This window comes from Pongo pygmaeus, chromosome 7 (genome assembly GCF_028885625.2).
Source record: "Pongo pygmaeus isolate AG05252 chromosome 7, NHGRI_mPonPyg2-v2.0_pri, whole genome shotgun sequence".
Classification (NCBI taxonomy): Eukaryota; Metazoa; Chordata; class Mammalia; order Primates; family Hominidae; genus Pongo; species Pongo pygmaeus.
In genome coordinates, this window is record NC_072380.2 from 78,012,371 (window position 1) to 78,029,734 (window position 17,364).

Consider the following 17,364-nt stretch of genomic DNA (forward strand, 5'->3'; position numbering starts at 1 on the left):
CGATTCCCGCCACTCTATCCCTTGCATAACATTCTTACTTAAAACCATTTTTTTTCCTAGCTGAAAAGAAATCTGGCCTTGGGTTAGGGCAAACAAAGCATGTCCCATTCCGCAGGTGTGGTTACTCTGACAATGGAGCCCAACTTGCATTGCTCAGTGGGCTCCATGGTCCCCTCTTCGGGTATGTGTTCTTCTGGTGAGAGACTTCAAGACCACCCTCCAGAGAAGGAAGGATTCTATATTTTCATATTTTCTGGCAAATGATTTTAGTTTGTGCTGACATCCTTTCTTGTTCAGCAGAACTTCAGTTTATTTATCTCGGCTGTAGCAGAATGTTGGATTGGGAATACACCTGCTGAAGAATCGTTCTATTCACGGTCCTCTGTTATTTTCCTTTTTTCGGGTCTAAATGGATTACCAGTGGAATAATAGCTATTTCCACCAGGATGGAGTGGGCTTGTTGGTTCTTCCTGGCATCTCCCTGTATGAGGCTGCTGGAGGAGGTGCTCAGCACTCACTAGTAGGTTTGTGAGTTCGGGATTTGAGGTAGACCTGGCTCTTGGAGTAGCCAGCAGGGGCTCCGCCTCTGATAACCTCCCACCTATTCCTCGGTGACAGTCACTTCTCAAGAAGTCAGGAGCCCTCCCATGTGCTCCTTCCTATTATAAAATCTCTATTACTTCAGCACAGCTTCCTTTGTCAACTGGTTTTATTTATTTATTTTTGAGACGGAGTCTCATTCTGTCGCCAGGCTGGAGTGCAGTGTCACGATCTCGGCTTACTGCAACCTCCGCCTCCTCGGTTCAAGTGATTCTCCTGCCTGAGCCTCCCAAGTAGCTGGGATTACAGGCATGAGCTACCATGCCGGCTAACTTTTGTATTTTTAGTAGAGACGGGGTTTCGCCATGTTGGCCAGGGTGGTCTCAAACTCCCGACCTCAAGTGATCCGCCCGCCTCGGCCTCCCAAAGTGCTGGGATTACAGGCGTGAGCCACTGAGCCTGGCCAACTGGTTTTATTTTAATTCAAAAATTTTACCTGATGCTCTCAAGAGTAACTTCAGTTCCAAAGCCCTCTTGTGACAGGAAGTGACAGAATTCACAAGAAAGAGGCGTCCCTGATAGCCAGACAGGCACACAGGGAACGTGTCACTTAGCCCTTTGGCTTCCAGAGATTATTTCTAACCACACAGAGTCCTCAGAGCGGGAGAGATTTGGGATTGCGTTCCAGCCAGGTCACTGGGCACAGACTTAGCCCCCTGGGCTGTGCCTCCTGTTGTGTTTCCCCAAATGCCTGGCCTGGGCCCCGTCCCTGGGCCCTCTCTGCGTTCTGTCAACCTCCTTATGTGGGGCAGAGTGTGGTTGAGTCCCTGCCACTGTCTGGCGTTGGCATAGTTCTGAAAGACAATGCTACTGGCACTTCAGTGTGCTACAAACCACCTGGGGAGCTTGTGAAAATGCAGGTGCTGACTCCCAGGGTCTTGGCTGGAGAGTAGGGGATGGGGATAGCTGAGAGCCTGGGTTTCTGTCTAGCTCCGGGTGATGATATGCTGCAGTTCCTGGACCAAAATTTGAATAGAAAAGATTGAAAATGCAGTTTAGGTCTCTCTCAATCTCTCTCCCTCTCTTTCTTTTTCTCCCTCTCTCTCCCCACTCTTCTTTCCTGCCTTTCTTCCTTCACTTTCCTCTTGTTAGTAAGACTCCTGTACCTAATTAAGGTCACATGATTTCTGTGTCTTCAAACTTGAGTTAGACTTCAAAAATTCCCCCCTACACCTACACCAGGATTTAGGAAAAAAGATGTGTGTTTGTGGTGGAGGTGGGCTGAAAAAACCCACTTTGTCATTCAAATGGCAGCCTTCTAAAATGACCTTCAGTCCAAAAACTTCTGCCCATAGTCCCTGTGGATTATTTATTTATAGTGTGTCAAATAAGAATCTAATCCTCTTTGTATCACTTGTCTTTACTTTCTTTTGAACAACAGGTCTCAATATTTTAAAAAATTTTTATCTTTAGAAAAAAATAATTTTCCTATTAAATTCTGGTGACATGACTGCAACCGGATCTCAGGATCCCTATTGGTAGTCATCATTTCTAATAGAATTTAATGTTCTAAATAGCTTGCCTATTATGCTGGGGTGAGAAAAAATTATTCCCTGCAACCAATGAATATTAAAGTCAAAAGGATATTAAGTTTCTAGTCAATTTTGGAACTGAAAACTGCAGTAATTATTTTGTTTGTTGTGTGCTCTGTACATATATACCAGCTTTTTAATTCTTTCTTGTTATTCTTTTTCAACTTTTGTAGCAGTAGCTGATCTAGTGCACTTACCAAAGGTGCTCCATTTCCTTGCTGTGTTGTCATGTCAGATGTGGTCAATGATATCCTGTTTCTGCGGGAACAAGTGCAACTTCCTTCATGATGCAGAAGCAGGAGCTACCTCTGAGAATTAATAGATTCCATTAAAAAAAGATGCTAAAAATTATCATTATAACTTTACAGAGAGGAAGGCTTAAAGATTAAACACTGTTGATACCTCTCCACTCTCACTTTCAACCTCCAACATTTGCCAAGAGGTTAGAGGCAGATCAAGAAGATGTTGCTCACATTGCTGACTCTGTGGCTCAGTACCCTCCAGGTGCATTGGCACTCAGGTGCCATTTAGTCTAAGAAAGTATCTTAAAACCTAAACATTAATCAAGAAAATAATGATCATTTACCAATTATGACCTGAATGTACAGAAAGTAATTTTGTTGTATAGAGGAGAAGATGTTTTTAAAAATGGAGGGAGGGATAGCATTAGGAGATATACCTAATGCTGAATGATGAGTTAATGAGTGCAGCACACCAACATGGCACATGTATACATAGGTAACAAACCTGCACGTTGTGCACATGTACCCTAAAACTTAAAGTATAATAATAATAATAAACAATTAAAGGAGGAAAAAAAGAGAAAACAAGACCAAAAATAAATAAATAAATAAATAAATAAATATGGTGCTCTCTGGTTGTCAAACATTCTAGGTACATTAAAGTCACAGGTTTATACATATCAGGAGATGTGTTCAAACCCAGCTCTAATTCTATGCTTCTTTACCTCTACTCTATACTATTTAATTATTAGCAAGTTTGTCCATTTTCTAAAGATAGTTTGTTGTCTACCAGTACAGAGTAATGGTTAAAACACTGACTATATAGCCAATACAACAGATCATTCTCTCTCCTCAGGAAACTTTACTTTTAGTGAGGAAGGAAAACAATGTAATCATTTGAGCATTTTTACAAATGTAACTGGTGTCTTGTTATTTGTATTGCTTTTGTTTTGCTGCTTTAATTCACAAGGTGGGTGGATAGGAGGTAGATGGATGGGGGCTGTGGAGTAATGAGGGTCAAGATGTTTTTCAATATCCCAGCAGATGGAGAGCCCTACATAGTGTCTATAGGCCTCACTCACCTTATACCCAACCTATCCAGGGTGGTAGTAAATGCTTTTCTGCTTCTAACTGGGTGAAGAGGAATATTACGATTTGACTCAGAACATGGAAAAGAGACTTAAATGGGAAAGACAGGAGTGCCTAGCTGTGTGTGCATGCATGGGGGAGGGAGGAAGTACAGGTTTCCCTATACAGAAGGAAGGTAAGGAGTTTGAGGGGTTGCTGAGTGTTGAGGAGTGGGGTGTGTAAGGTCGGGTGAAACTCTGCTTTAATGGAAAGTCAGTCCAGACTGGCCAACACATATTTGGGCTTTGAGTAGGTTCGAGGGTCCTGTGGTCTTTCTGTAACTGGTGGAGAGGATTGCTGGGGTGGGGGTGGAATGGTCCCTGAGTTTGCCAGAGAACCAGTACACCAGACCAGCATGCAACTGCAGCATCAATTTTCTGTGGAGAAACAGTTTTCTGGTGTTGCATAAATTCAGAATTCTTGGGTGATCTCATGAGGGTGTGGGGTGGGGAAGGAGCCCACAGATTAAATTCTCATGAGTCAAGAGGCTGAGAATTAGGAGCACATTTAGTTTTAATTTTAGGAATAATGGAATGTGACTTTTTTTTGCACCTGAGTAATGAAGAGTGAAATTCCTGCTTGCTATACAAATAAACAAGCAATTGCAACACAGGGTGATGAACAATGTTGGATGAAGCATCAAGTTCACAGCAAGCACTTAGGAGGGGCAGGGAAGGCCTCCTGGGAAGAGCTGTCTAAGCCAAGACTGAAGAACATTAGCCAGGAGAAGGGATGTTGGGAAGCACTAGGGAGGGAGAGGAGGAAGAATGCTCCAGACAAAGGGAATAAAGGCACAAAGGCCAATGGCAGAATGAGCAGGAGTACCTGGAAACGCAGCATGACTGGACAAGAAATTATGGGGGGAAGATTGGCCCAAGGTGAGGTGAGCTGGGGACAGACCAGAAAATTAGGGATTTATCCTGAAGGCAATGGGGAAGCAATTGATGTGTTTTACACAGAGGAATGACATAACAAGATTTATGTTTTTAGAAAGATCTCTCTGACTATCAAAAGGAGAACAAAGTGTAGGGGGCAGGAAGGACAACTCTATCTGAAGACTAGCCAGCCAAAGGGAGACAGGGCTCAAGGTGCTGTCAGGGCCATACCCTCTCTAGTGCTCTAGGGGAGAATCTGTTCCATGACATATTCTTAGCTTCTAGATTGCTAGCAATTCTTGGTGTTCCTTGGTTTGTAAATCCATCACTCCAATGTCTGCCTCTGTCATTGAATGGCATTCTCCTTGTGTGTTTCTCTGTTTTCACATCATCATCCCTCTGTATGTGTCTGCGTCTCTTCTCCTCTTCTTATGAGGACACCAGTTAGATTGGATTTAGGGCTCATCCTACTCCAATATGAATTCACCTTGACTTAAGTAGTTATATCTGTAAAGACCTGATATGGTTTGGCTGTGTCCCCACCCAAAAGCTCATCTTGAACGGTAATCCGAATTATAATCCCCATGTAATTGGGGGAGGGACCTTGTGGAGGTGATTGGATAATGGGGGCAATTCCCCTATGCTGTTCTCATGTTAGTGAGTGAGTTCTTACAAGATCTGATGGTTTTATAAAGGGCCTTTTCCTGCTTTGCTCTGCACTTCTCCTTCCTGCTGCTATATGAAGAAGGACATGTTTGCTTCCCCATCCACAATGACTGTAAGTTTCCTGAGGCCTCCCCAGCCCTGCATAAATGTGAGTCAATCAAACCTCTTTCCTTTATAAATTACACAGTCTTGGGTATGTCCTTATAGCAGTGTGAGAATGGACTAATACAGTAAATTGGTACCAAGCGGGTGGGGTGCTGCTATAAGGATACCTGAAAATGTGGAAGTGACTTCGGAATCAGGTAACAGGCATAGGTTGGAACAGTTTGGAAGTTCAGAAGAAGACAGAACAATGTGGGAAAGCTTGGAACTTCCTAGACACTTGGAGGGCTTAGAAGATAGGAAGATGTTGGAAAGTTTGCAACTTCCTGGAAACTTGTCGAATGGCTTTGACCAAAATGCTGATAGCAATATGGACAAGGAAGTCCAGGCTGAGATGGTCACAGGTGGAGATGAGGAACTTGTTGGGAACTGGAATAAAGATAACTCTTGATATGGTTTAGTAAAGATACTGATGGCACTTTTCCCCTGGCCTAGACATCTTTGGAAGTTTGAACTTGAGACAGATGATTTAGGATATCTGGCAGAAGAAATTTCTAAGCAGCAAAGCATTCAAGAGGTGACTTGGGTGCTCATAAAAATCATTCCATTTTATCCATTCACAAAGATATGATTTGGAATTGGAACTTATTTTTAAAAAGGAAACAGAGCACAAAAGTTCAAAAAATTTGCAGCCTGACAATGCGATAGAAAAAAAAAACTCATTTTCTGAGGAGAAGTTCAAGTCAGCTGCAGAAATTTGCATAGGTAATAAGGAGCCAAGATAATCGGGAAAATGTCTCCAGGGCATGTCAGAGGCCTTTGAGGCAGCTCCTCCCATCACAGGCCTAGAGGCCTAGGAGGGAAAAATGGCTTCATGGGCCAGGCCCAGGGCCTTGCTGCTTCCTATGGTCTTGGGACTTGGTGGGCTGTATTCCAACCATGACTAAAAGAGACCAAGGTACAGCTTGTCATTGCTTCAGAGGGTATAAGCCCCAGGCCTTGGTGGCTTCCACATAGTGTTGAGCCTGCAGATGCACAGAAGTCAAGAATTAAGGTTTGGGAACCTCTGCCTAGATTTCAAAGGGTGTATGGAGATGCCTGGCTGTCCAGGCAGAAGTTTGCTGCAGGGGCGTAGCCCTCATGGAGAACCTCTGCTGGGGCAGTACAGAAGGGAAATGTGGGGTTGGAGAGCCCACAAAGAGTCCCCACTGGGGCAATGCCCAGCAGAGCTGTAAGAAGAGGGTCACCATCCTCCAGACCCCAGAATGGTAGATTCACCAACAGCTTGCACCATGCACCTGGAAAATGCACAGACACTCAACATCAGCTTATGAAAGCAGTCCGGGGTGGGGCTGTACCCTGTAAAGCCACAGGGGCAGAGCTGCCCAAGGCCATGGTAGCCCACATCTTGCATCAGCGTGACCTGGATGTGAGATATGGAATCAAAGGAGATCATTTTGGAACTTTAAGGTTAAATGACTGCCCTATTGGATTTCAGACTTGCTTGGGCCTATAGCCCCTTTATTTTGGCCAATTTGTCTCATCTGGAACAGGTATACTTACCCAATGCCTGTACCCTCATTGTGTCTTGTAAGTAACTAACTTGCTTTTGATTTTATAGGCTCATAGGCAGAAAGGACTTGCCTTGTCTCACACGAGTCTTTGGACTTGGACTTTTGGGTTAATGCTGGAATGAGTTAAGACTTTGGGAGACTGTTGGAAAGGCAGGATTGTGTTTTGAAAAGTGAAGATATGAGATTTGGGAGGGGCCAGCAGGTGGAATGATATGATTTGGCTGTTTCCCCATCCAAAGTTTCATCTTGAATTGTAATCTGATTTATAATCCCCATGTGTTGGGGGAAGGACCTCATAGAAGGTGATTAGATCATAGGGGTGGTTCCCCCTGCTGTTCTTGTGATAGTAAGTGAGTTCTCATGAGATCTGATGGTTTTCTAAGGGGGTTTTCTCCTCTTCACTCTGCACTTCTCCTTTCTGCTGCCATGTGAAGAAGGACATGTTTGCTTCACCTTCTGCCATGATTATAAGTTTCCTGAGGCCTCCCAAGCCCTGTGGTACTCTGAATCAATTAAACCTCTTTCCTTTTAAATTACTCAGTCTCAGGCAGTTCTTTATAGCAGCATGAGCATGGACTAATACAAGACCCTTTTTCCAAGTAAGGTCACATTCCAAGGTTCTGGAAAAGAAATGAATTTGGAGGATGGGAGGACACTATTCTTCTTCTACCCAGTACAAGTTTCATGTGAGCACAACAAAGTTGATCACTGCTGGTTCTGAATTATAAGGCACCAGGCTGCTGCCTAATCAGTTATTTTCTCTTACAAAGTCAGCCCCATGCAAGGAGGGACTAATGTATTCCAGAAGTATGCCCCCTTGGGTGGCTTGCACATAGATTATCATATAGATTCACTTGGCTTTTTCAGATTTGGAAAGGCTGTGATTGAAGTTCCAAGGAGTAGAAAGATTACAACAAGCACTTGCTCACTTAAGTACATGCTATATTCTCCATTGAGACAACACACTGTATTTTTGACTCAACATAACCTATAAGAACTCTGTGGAAACAGAAGTCAAATATATATTATTAAGGCAAAATGCTATGCAAACATACACATCAATTTTATAAAATGCTAAAGAAAAGTTAGAATAATCTATTGTTTTAGGAAACGAAAATACTTTTAATTTTGAGGTCAAAATCTGTTTATAATCTGATAAGCTTATAATATATATATAAGCTTATAATATAATATATAAGCTTATCAGAAAAATCAGAGAAAGCTTATATTTTGTCACCAAATGTCAGTTTCAGCTATTTATCAAAATGATAAAACTGAGACATCAAGCAACTGAGTTTAATTCTTATTATATCATATGCATATTTAGTGTAACACAGTCACAAGCTGTATGATTTGCATGCTACATCTCTCTTTTCTTGCTTGCTTTTTTTCTTTTTTTCTTTCCTTCTTTCTTTTTTTCCTCTCTTCCTCCCTCCTTTCTTTCCTCCCTCCCTTCCTTCTTTCTTTTCCTTTCTTTTTTCTCTTCCTTCCCTCCCTCCCTCCTTCCTTTCTTTTCTCTCTTTCTCACTTTTTCTTTCCTTCCTCCTCTCTCACTTTTTCTTCCTTTTTTTTCTCTCTCTTTCTTTCTTTCTTCCTTTTCTGACAGGGTCTTGCTCTGTCACCCCAGCTGGAGTGCAGTGGCATAATCATAGCTCACTGAAGCCTTGAACTCCTGAGCTGGGCTCAAGCAGTCCTCCTGCCTCAGCCTCCTTAGTAGATGGGACTATAGGTGCATACCACCACACCTGGATAATTTTTTATTTTTATCTTTTGTAGAGATGTGGCCTTGCCGTGTTGCCCAGGCTGGTCTTGAACTCCTGGGCTTAAGTGATCCTAATGCCTTGGCCTCCCAAAGTGTTGGAATTACAGTGACGAGACACTGTGTCCAGCCCTCCCTTTCTATAGAAGGAGCATATCCCTACATATATGGTTAGATGGGTAGTTTAACATTTCCTTGCTTTTAGTGTGGAGCAGAACACTTACACTTTATTGTATTGTCTGTGAATTCAGACCATGTAGTCTATGATAACCACATCTATTTTGAAAATAAAATTTAGAAAAAAATTCAAAGGGCCTAGACCCATTTTTCTGGTCTGTAGAGAGAGGTTTTTTTGGGTCCTCAATCCATCATGAGACAGATGACTTATCTAATGAGAAGTCATATTTTGTCAGACTGCCATCAGTGCTTGTATTAGCCCATTCTCACATTGCTATAAAGAACTACCTGAGATTGGGTAACTTATAAAGAAAAGACGTTTAATTAGCTCATGGTTCTGCATGCTTTAAAGAAGCATGGCTGGGGAGATCTCGGGAAACTTACAATCATGGCAGAAGGCAAAGGGGAAGTAAGCACATCTTCACATGGCCAGTGGGAGACAGCAAGTGAAGGGGCAGGTGCCACACACTTTTGAACAACCAGATCTCGTGAGAATTCTATCATGAGACCAGCAAGGGGGAAATCTGCTCCCATGATTTAATCACCTCCTACCAGGCCTTTTCTTCAACATTGGGAATTATAATTTGACAAGAGATTTGGGTGGGGATACAGAGCCAAACCAAATCAGTGCTCTTTTCTAATTTGTCCATGAAATTTTTGAACTGGAAGAGTAGCACAGTGGTCCTACCCACTGCCCTCCAGGTTTACATCCCCCTTTGGTGAGAGCAATCAATCACATGCAGATCCATGTGGCTGTTCATCACTGGCCCCTGGGTTTCCCATGCACTTCATGGAGTGGTTGATGAGACTTTGCTGTGTGTCCTGCTAAACCCACTAGCACTCTGTCTATTTACCTCTTTTTATATGACTTGCTAGTAAGTAGGTGTGGAGGTAACCATGTCAAAAAAGAAATGAGGTTAATTGTAGCTGATTTGTTAATGAACACATTATAGCTGTCAGTGGTCACATGCTTTCTTTTTAGATGCTGAAAAAAGCACTATTTGACGATCAGTTTTGGAATTTTGCCCAGGATTAACATCACCAATACATACTTCAAAGATACAATAATAACTCCCAATTATTATTTTATTGAGTGTGTCACCTATGCTAGGCATTGTGTTAAGTGCTTTACTTATATTATCTCACTGAATTTCTACCACAAGCCTATGGAGTTGATTTTACTCCCAGATGGAGGATGAACGCCACAGTAGTTTAATTATTTTTCCAGATCCACATAGCTTGTAAGTGGCAGAGCCAGTATCATCCTCCAGCCTGTCTGACTTATAAACCCATGCTGATAACAACAGCTCTGGTTGCCCGATAATGTCCTATACAAATCAGTATCATTGCACTTTCCAAATTTTTACTGTATTATCGGTTGAGTGTCTCCCTTCTCTGGGAACCATGTCTAATTTCTCTTTATAGGAAGGATCTCAATAAGTTTCTGTTGAATAAATGTATTAACAATGTCTTTCTATTACTCATAATCTCCCATTTGCCCACCCTTACCCAATACTTATCTTCTTGTTCACAACAATTTCAGATAGTGGCTCAATTATGTCAGTGTTTCTGGCCCCTAAGGGTTCTCATAAAATTCTGTCTCATCCAAGCCTTAACAAAAGCCTTTGTTTTAGCTTTTAGAATCTGATAAACATCACCTAGGGAGAAAACAAGGTGAAATAGAAAATGACTGGTTGTTTTTTCTTTTTACCCATTAACTTTTTACCAGCTGCCAGCTATGAATTTATGCCTGCCATATTCTTCATCTCTGAATATGAATTACTACCTTTATTGCCCTTAATCTTTTTCTTTGTGAAATGGATGGTCATATTTAAATCAATAATATATTGGAGTAACACACTTAGAACTGAGCACTTCTTGGTCTGGAGTCTCATTTGTTTATTTATTAATCAAATCACACTTTGGGAGGGAGAAGGAAATGGGAATAATTAATGGGTACAAAAAATATAGTTAGATAGGATGAATAAAGATCTAGTATTTGATCTTTATTCAACAAGATAACTACAGTCAACAATAACTTATTGTATATTTTAAAATAACTAAAAGAGTATAACTGGAATGCTTATAACACAAAGAAATAATAAATACTTAAGGTGATAGATACCCCATTTACCTTGATGTGATTATTACACATTGTATGCCTATATCAAAATATCTCATTTACCCCATAAAAATGTACCTACTATGTGACTGTAAAAATAAAAAAAATTAAAAAATTAAAAACAAAAAAACCTAAATCATATTTAAGATGTAATTTTAATAATGTAAAAATACTGGGAGGAGAGTAAATTAACAAATACTCCCTGATACTTAAGGAATTTTGAATTATGTGCATATTTATGGCAACCTCAAAAACAGGAGGAAAAGCAAAAAGATAACTATAGTCCTTAAAATGGACAGATACTCTTTTTCGGCTTTGGCTAACATGTACCCATTCTACTCTGCCTATTCTGCCTACAACATGTGTCTCCCACTGGATACATTCCCAACCAGGAAGGTTTGATAGTTATCTCTTTCCAGTCAAGAATTCTGTGTTTTGGTCAATAATTTGTAATAGGCTTGACACGTGACTCAATGTGGTCTCTTACTGAAAAGTCTGCTTTAGGGAATAAACTGGATGGTGAAGGTCAAAATTTTCACCTACTCAGGGGTTGTAACTGAACTAACAGACTTAGCAAATGCCCAAAACAAGGAGTGCTCAGAAGGACAGTCATTTGCTGAGATCCCTTACTAGGAAGGAATAAGACTAGAGTGTCTCCAAGTCATAGAGGAACCAGGTCTAAAGTCAGCTGTGAATCTGGATTAAAGAGGATACCATGGCACACAAGTGGAAAGAGATGTTTCTAGATAGCATCTGTCCACTGATCTTATCAGGAGATGCCCGTGCTATGTACCTCTTAACGTGGTGGTACTTCATTGCCCCCTTTACATGCTATTTATACAGCTGTTCAATCCATGCAGTAGATTTGTTTGTTAACCACCATTAGGAGGACGTTGCTAGGTGTTAGGGATGCCAAAAATGATTGAAGTCAATGTATTTTCAGGGTAGCAAGTGAAGCAATCATGCCAGACAACACATCCGTTTTCCATCATAACATAAGAAACAAGCAATTAGAAAACTCTACATCTAAATCATCATTACAAGATGGAGAAAAAGGGATGCATTATTACATGCTATGCATGATTATCAAAGTGCTTCTGAATGTTAAGGATTATAAACATGATGTATATGGTGCAGACCTTACCAAGATATACCATTTGATACATGTAAATGAAGCCTACTTTCTATACTAAAATCACACTTTTGATAATAAATTATTATGCATTGAGTAATTACTCATGAAATTATTGTTCTTTAGTGCCACATTTGCCTTTCTCTCTCTCTTTCTATGCACACACACACACACACATACACACACACACACAACCATTATTAACTTTCTGGCTAAACCATTTGAAAATAACTTTCACACAATATGACCCTGACCTTTCACTCCTAAATACTTGATCATACTTCTAAATGCCTCCTAAGGACAAGAACTTTCTCTTACATAACCCTAATTCAATAATCAAATTCAGGAAATTTAACAGCAATACACATTTCTATTACCCAACATACACCTCATATGACAATTTCACTAATTATGCCAATAATTAAATGTCCTCTAGGCATTTATTTTTTTGATCCAAGAACCAGTCCAGGATCACACCCTTCAATTTTGTTGTCATGCCTCTCATGTCCTTGTCCTTGGAATAGTCCTCACCCTCTCTGTTCCTTTGATGAAATGGACATTCCTGAGGGGTACCAGCCTGTGTGTAGAATGTCCTTCAGCTGCGTTTGGCTGGGTATTTTTGCCAGGTTTTTTGTGGAGTTCCTGGACACTGCCTCATGTGCGATCTGGAGCAGGTCTCTTTGGCTCTCTCTGGCACTGTCCCTGCTTTCCACGTGGTGGCCACTGTGCTCCTCCATTGCAAAAGAAAGCCCAGCTATTTCTGCTCAATACTCTCATGCCTCAGAGAAAGTGCACTGCAGCCCCATGGCCATTACATCGGTGCTTCTTCATTGCCCGCGGCACACCTCAGGCCAGGCTGTGGCTTTTACATAAAACTTCAGGGCTTGAGGTTAACACAAGTGTAATACAAAGAATAATGTCACACTGCTGCTAAACATTGTACTCTTCAAGCCCACATCCTAAATCACCATCTGAGAGTCTTTAAATAGAGTGATTTCTGCCTTAACGCTGGCCTGCCTCCATGTGGAGGGGTTGGCTCACTCTAGCACGTGTGCTCCCACGACGTCCATGCTAGACAGTTCGGATCCAACAGATCCCCAGGCCTGGAGAGGGGAAAACATCATTCTCTACCCCAGCCAGTGACCACTTTGTTTCCTGATTTGGAAGGATTTTCTTCCCAGGAAGAGTGACTCTAAGGACTCTTCTCCCTCTACCTGCTAACCCACCTCTAAAGAATTAGGCTTCTGTGACTCAGCAAGTCCAGTCCTCCCAGACCACACTGACTAAAGTTAGGCTGTCCGGTCTTATGTAACAGCAATGTGGGATAACCAGAAGCAGACTGGAAACACAGCCCCAAGCCAGATGCAATTCCTTTACAGCCTTTTCTCCAGCATGCGGTGAAGCGCAGAATGGTCTTTCACATGAACCCTAATATAGCCCTGTTTTCATTCCTGATCGCCTATAAACAAATGCTGGACAAGGACCCGTAAACACATCTCCCAAGAGCAACCAGCATTTTTGAGACATAAATTCTAAATCTAGATTGAGGGAAAAAAATTTATACCTCTGCAGGAATATAATTGAGCTTAAGATACACCCAATTTACATCACTACATAGACTGTCCAGAGCATTTGCATTTGGGTTACTGTACTGCATTTCGGCTTTCTTTAAGAAAAATAGTGAGTACTTGCCCTTACACCTACATAATTAAAAGGCCCATTGAAATGATGTTTGTAAAAAACTGACTTAGCAGTTTGGCCCCAATGGTAAATTCTAGCCTTCACCCCAGAGGGTGAGACTGCTTGTAACTTTAAGACTGGAAGGTTTTCCAGCCTCAACTATTTTCACTATTTTAAGGCAGATTTTCCACACTGCACCAGGTTAGAGACAGCATCCTTCAAATATGCCCTATCTTTCCCACTTATCACACCAAGCCCATCCTGCTGATCTCTCACTGCGTCCCTTATTTTCTCACTTCTAGGCACTTGCTTTTGTTGAATATGCTCCTCATCACTACAGTCCCTCAAGATTCTACTTGGTCTTTAAAGACAAACCTAATGCTATCTCCTGATCTTCCCAACTGAATGTGATCACTCTTTTCCTCTTAAAATCCCATAACACAAGATCTGCACCTTTCTCTTAGGGTGGTTATAATCTACATTATGTCACAGAGATTTGGGTTCATGTTTCCTGTTCTACTAGGCTTTCTCCAGATCAATGACAAACCAACAGTCATCTTGGCACCTCTCCCACTACCTAGCATGGTGCCTTGCAAAGAGCAGGCATTCAGAGTGCTTGCAGAGTTGAATTGAACTAAAACCTAGTGAATACAAGGTCTTACAGGAAATTTTAGTTCTGACCTAAATTACATAACATGGGAAATTTGAAAATATTAGTAAAAGAAAGAGAGAAGAAATGTTTCAGTCTGTTCGTTTGCCAACTGCAGCTTTGGCCAAATATTAACAAAGACAAGTATTATAAATGAAGCTCCTTTATGTCCAGACTTAATGAGCATTCGATGACACAGAGTAGAGCAACTGGATAAAATGATTCTTGGGCTGCAGAGTTTGAGGTTTACAAGAAAAGTGTGATCCCAGCTAAATAACAGATACAAAATTGCTACTGCTCTCTCTACCATTTAGTTGGCTGCACTGAAAGTAAAATTAAAAGTAGAATATAAGAATATAATAGACACTAAACAAAGATCTTTAGTAACACATTTCTGACGATTACATCGCTGATATCAGATAGAGTCCCCAAGAGCCTTATTAGAGCTGATTATTGAGCAGCTGACTCTATTACAGTATAATGAGAAAGAAAAATGCAATATGGCAAATGTTACATAGGTTCCTCTTGGGGTGGGGATACGGGGGCTCACCTTTATTATGGGTAGAGCCTTGAGAAGCCTGTTAAGAGAAATAAGTCTCTGTAGGTCTTCTGAGGAAGGAAGGAAGGAAGACATGGAGAAATGTGTTTGCAACTAGAGTGGGGCTGAGGGAGAAGGGAGAGAGAGGAAAGAGAGAACAAGGGACATGAAGAAATGCCATGTTTGGTGGAATATTATGAACTGCACAGGGTAACTCCTCTCCATGACCCTATGAGCATTCAGAAAATTTGACAAAAAGCTTGAGGTGATTGGATTTCTTGTGAAAATCAAATCTCATGAAAAACTGGCCAAATTCTGCATCAGAATTTTTGTAAGAAATTAGAGACAGTAAGTTCTGGTGCAGGGGACTGGGTGAGAAGGCATAAGTTCCCAGAAATCCTGGGGACTTCCCCACCCCATGGAAATTAGGGGCTTTGAAAAATTTCCCCCAGGGCAAAGAAATAGAGAAGACCTTAGATAAAATCAGCATTATAGCAAATTTAGTGGCCACAGGTTTATCATTTAATATTCTAGGGGTATTAACCCAGGACCTATTTATATAAACACTACCTCCATTGTAAGAAAAGAAAATAAAGCTTGAGGCAGTACAATGTGGCACTTATGAGCATAGACCCTGTAGCCAAATGCCTGAGTCTGGTTCTGTGATCTTGAACTATGTGATCTTAGTAAGTTACCTGACACTCTGTGCCTCAGTTTCTTCACTGGAAAAATAGGGATAATGAAAGCACCTATTTGTGAACAAAGAGTTTAACAAAACCTGTTATTCCTCTGGGAGACTTGAACATTGGTTGACTATGCAAGTTCTGTCCTGGTAGCCTGGAAAAAGTAGAAGTGTTAACTATATCACCAGCATCATTGTTTATGATAAGAATGAGCCCTAATCGGTAAATTGCATCTGAACTTGGGGAATTAGAAGTGAACTGTAAGTATGTGGTGGGGATGCCCTGCTCTGGGCTGCCATGAGTATGGTGACCCTGGTAACTGGGCCTGTGCTTTGCAGGATCCTTGTAGCTGTACCTATACAAGTCTTTCATATATATATATATATGCCTCATTTCATACTTTTTAAAAATTTGAAATATAGAAATAGGAAAAGGAAAAAATTTCTATAGGAGAGATTAACATATAATCGAACAATCATACTCCCTTGTATTCACCCAAATGAGTTGAAAACGTATGTCCACACAAAAACCTGGACACATGTTTACAGCAGCTTTATTCATAGTTGCCAAAACTTGGCAGCAGCCAAGATGTCCTTCAATAGGTGAGTGAATAAATAAACCATGATACATCCAGACAATAAAATATTATTCAGCACTAAAAAGAAGTGAGCTATCACATCGTGAAAAGACGTGCAGTGATATTAAATGCATATTATTAAGTGAAAGAAGCCATTCTGAAAAGGCTGTATGATTCTAACTAGACGACACTTTGGAAAATGCAAAACTGTAGAGACAGTAAAAAGATCGGTGGTTGCTGGGGAAGCGGGATCAGAAGGAAGAATAGGTGTGGCACAATGAATTTTTAGGGCAGTGACACTACTCTGTATACTAGAATACTGGTTACATATCACTGTACATTTGTGAAAAATCCATAGAATGTACAACACACAGAATCCTATTGTAAACCATGAACTTTTAGTTACTAATAATCTGTTAACATTGTTTCATCAAGTAAAACAATATATCACACGAATGGAAGACATTAACGTAATAACAGGGGAATCTGTGTGCCCATATAGGGCTGAGGGGGTATATGGGAAATTTCTGTACTTTCCACTCACTTTTTCTGAAACCTGAAACTGCTCTGGTCTGGTGGAGAATGAGGCTTCTAGGCCAGAGTAAATCCTGCACTTACCCCCGTGGATCTTTTTTCCTTGAACCTGAGCTGTTGGACGACTTCAAAACTGCCACTGAAGGGAACTGTCTGAAGCTGCCCTCGGGTGAGCTGTGTTTCCGGTCTTATATCCTTCTCAACAGGCTGGTGGCCTGTGGTCACTTTGTAAGTCTGAACATCTGGTAGAGTCTAAGAAAACCACCTGTTGGGTGATGCACTATCTCAAAAGTGTTGTGACAATTAAATGAGGAGTTAACACAGGCAAAACACTCAGAACAGGGCTTGGGACATATAAATGCTGTGTAACTAATTACAATTGTTGTAGGAGTGAGTGGTTGTGGTTTAACATTTTAATAATAAATCTCAAAAAAGTATAAGTGATATGCCATCTGCAATATCATGTATGTATCTCCACAGATACAGATATCATAAATTCATCATATAATACCTTGCAAATAATTTTCTGCTCCTCAGGCAGCCCTCAAAATTCCATTATCTGGACATGTTTAAGTGATTACACCATGGATCCCAAATTAGGACTGCAAGTTTCCAAAGTCCAGCCTGCCCTCAGCATAGCTGAGCTCCCCTCGAAATGAACTAACTGACCCCAGAGCTTTTGAGTGACTATGTGTCTGAAATCTATGCTTTTCTTGTTATTGTATCCCAAGTTCCTAGCACGATGCCTTGCACATATTCATTTATTCACAAACTAATGTTTATCAAGGGCCTAC

General features: G+C 41.0%; 1 long non-coding RNA gene across 1 annotated transcript; it reads right to left on the reverse strand.

Moving 5' to 3' along the window:
* Positions 1-1,220: 1,220 nt before the first annotated feature.
* Positions 1,221-16,719, reverse strand: LOC129041990 (uncharacterized). Its single transcript, XR_008504037.1, has 3 exons — positions 16,655-16,719; positions 2,330-2,440; positions 1,221-1,556 (listed from the first exon to the last, which is right to left on the reverse strand). It is a non-coding gene; the product is annotated as an uncharacterized LOC129041990 (long non-coding RNA).
* Positions 16,720-17,364: the final 645 nt, after the last annotated feature.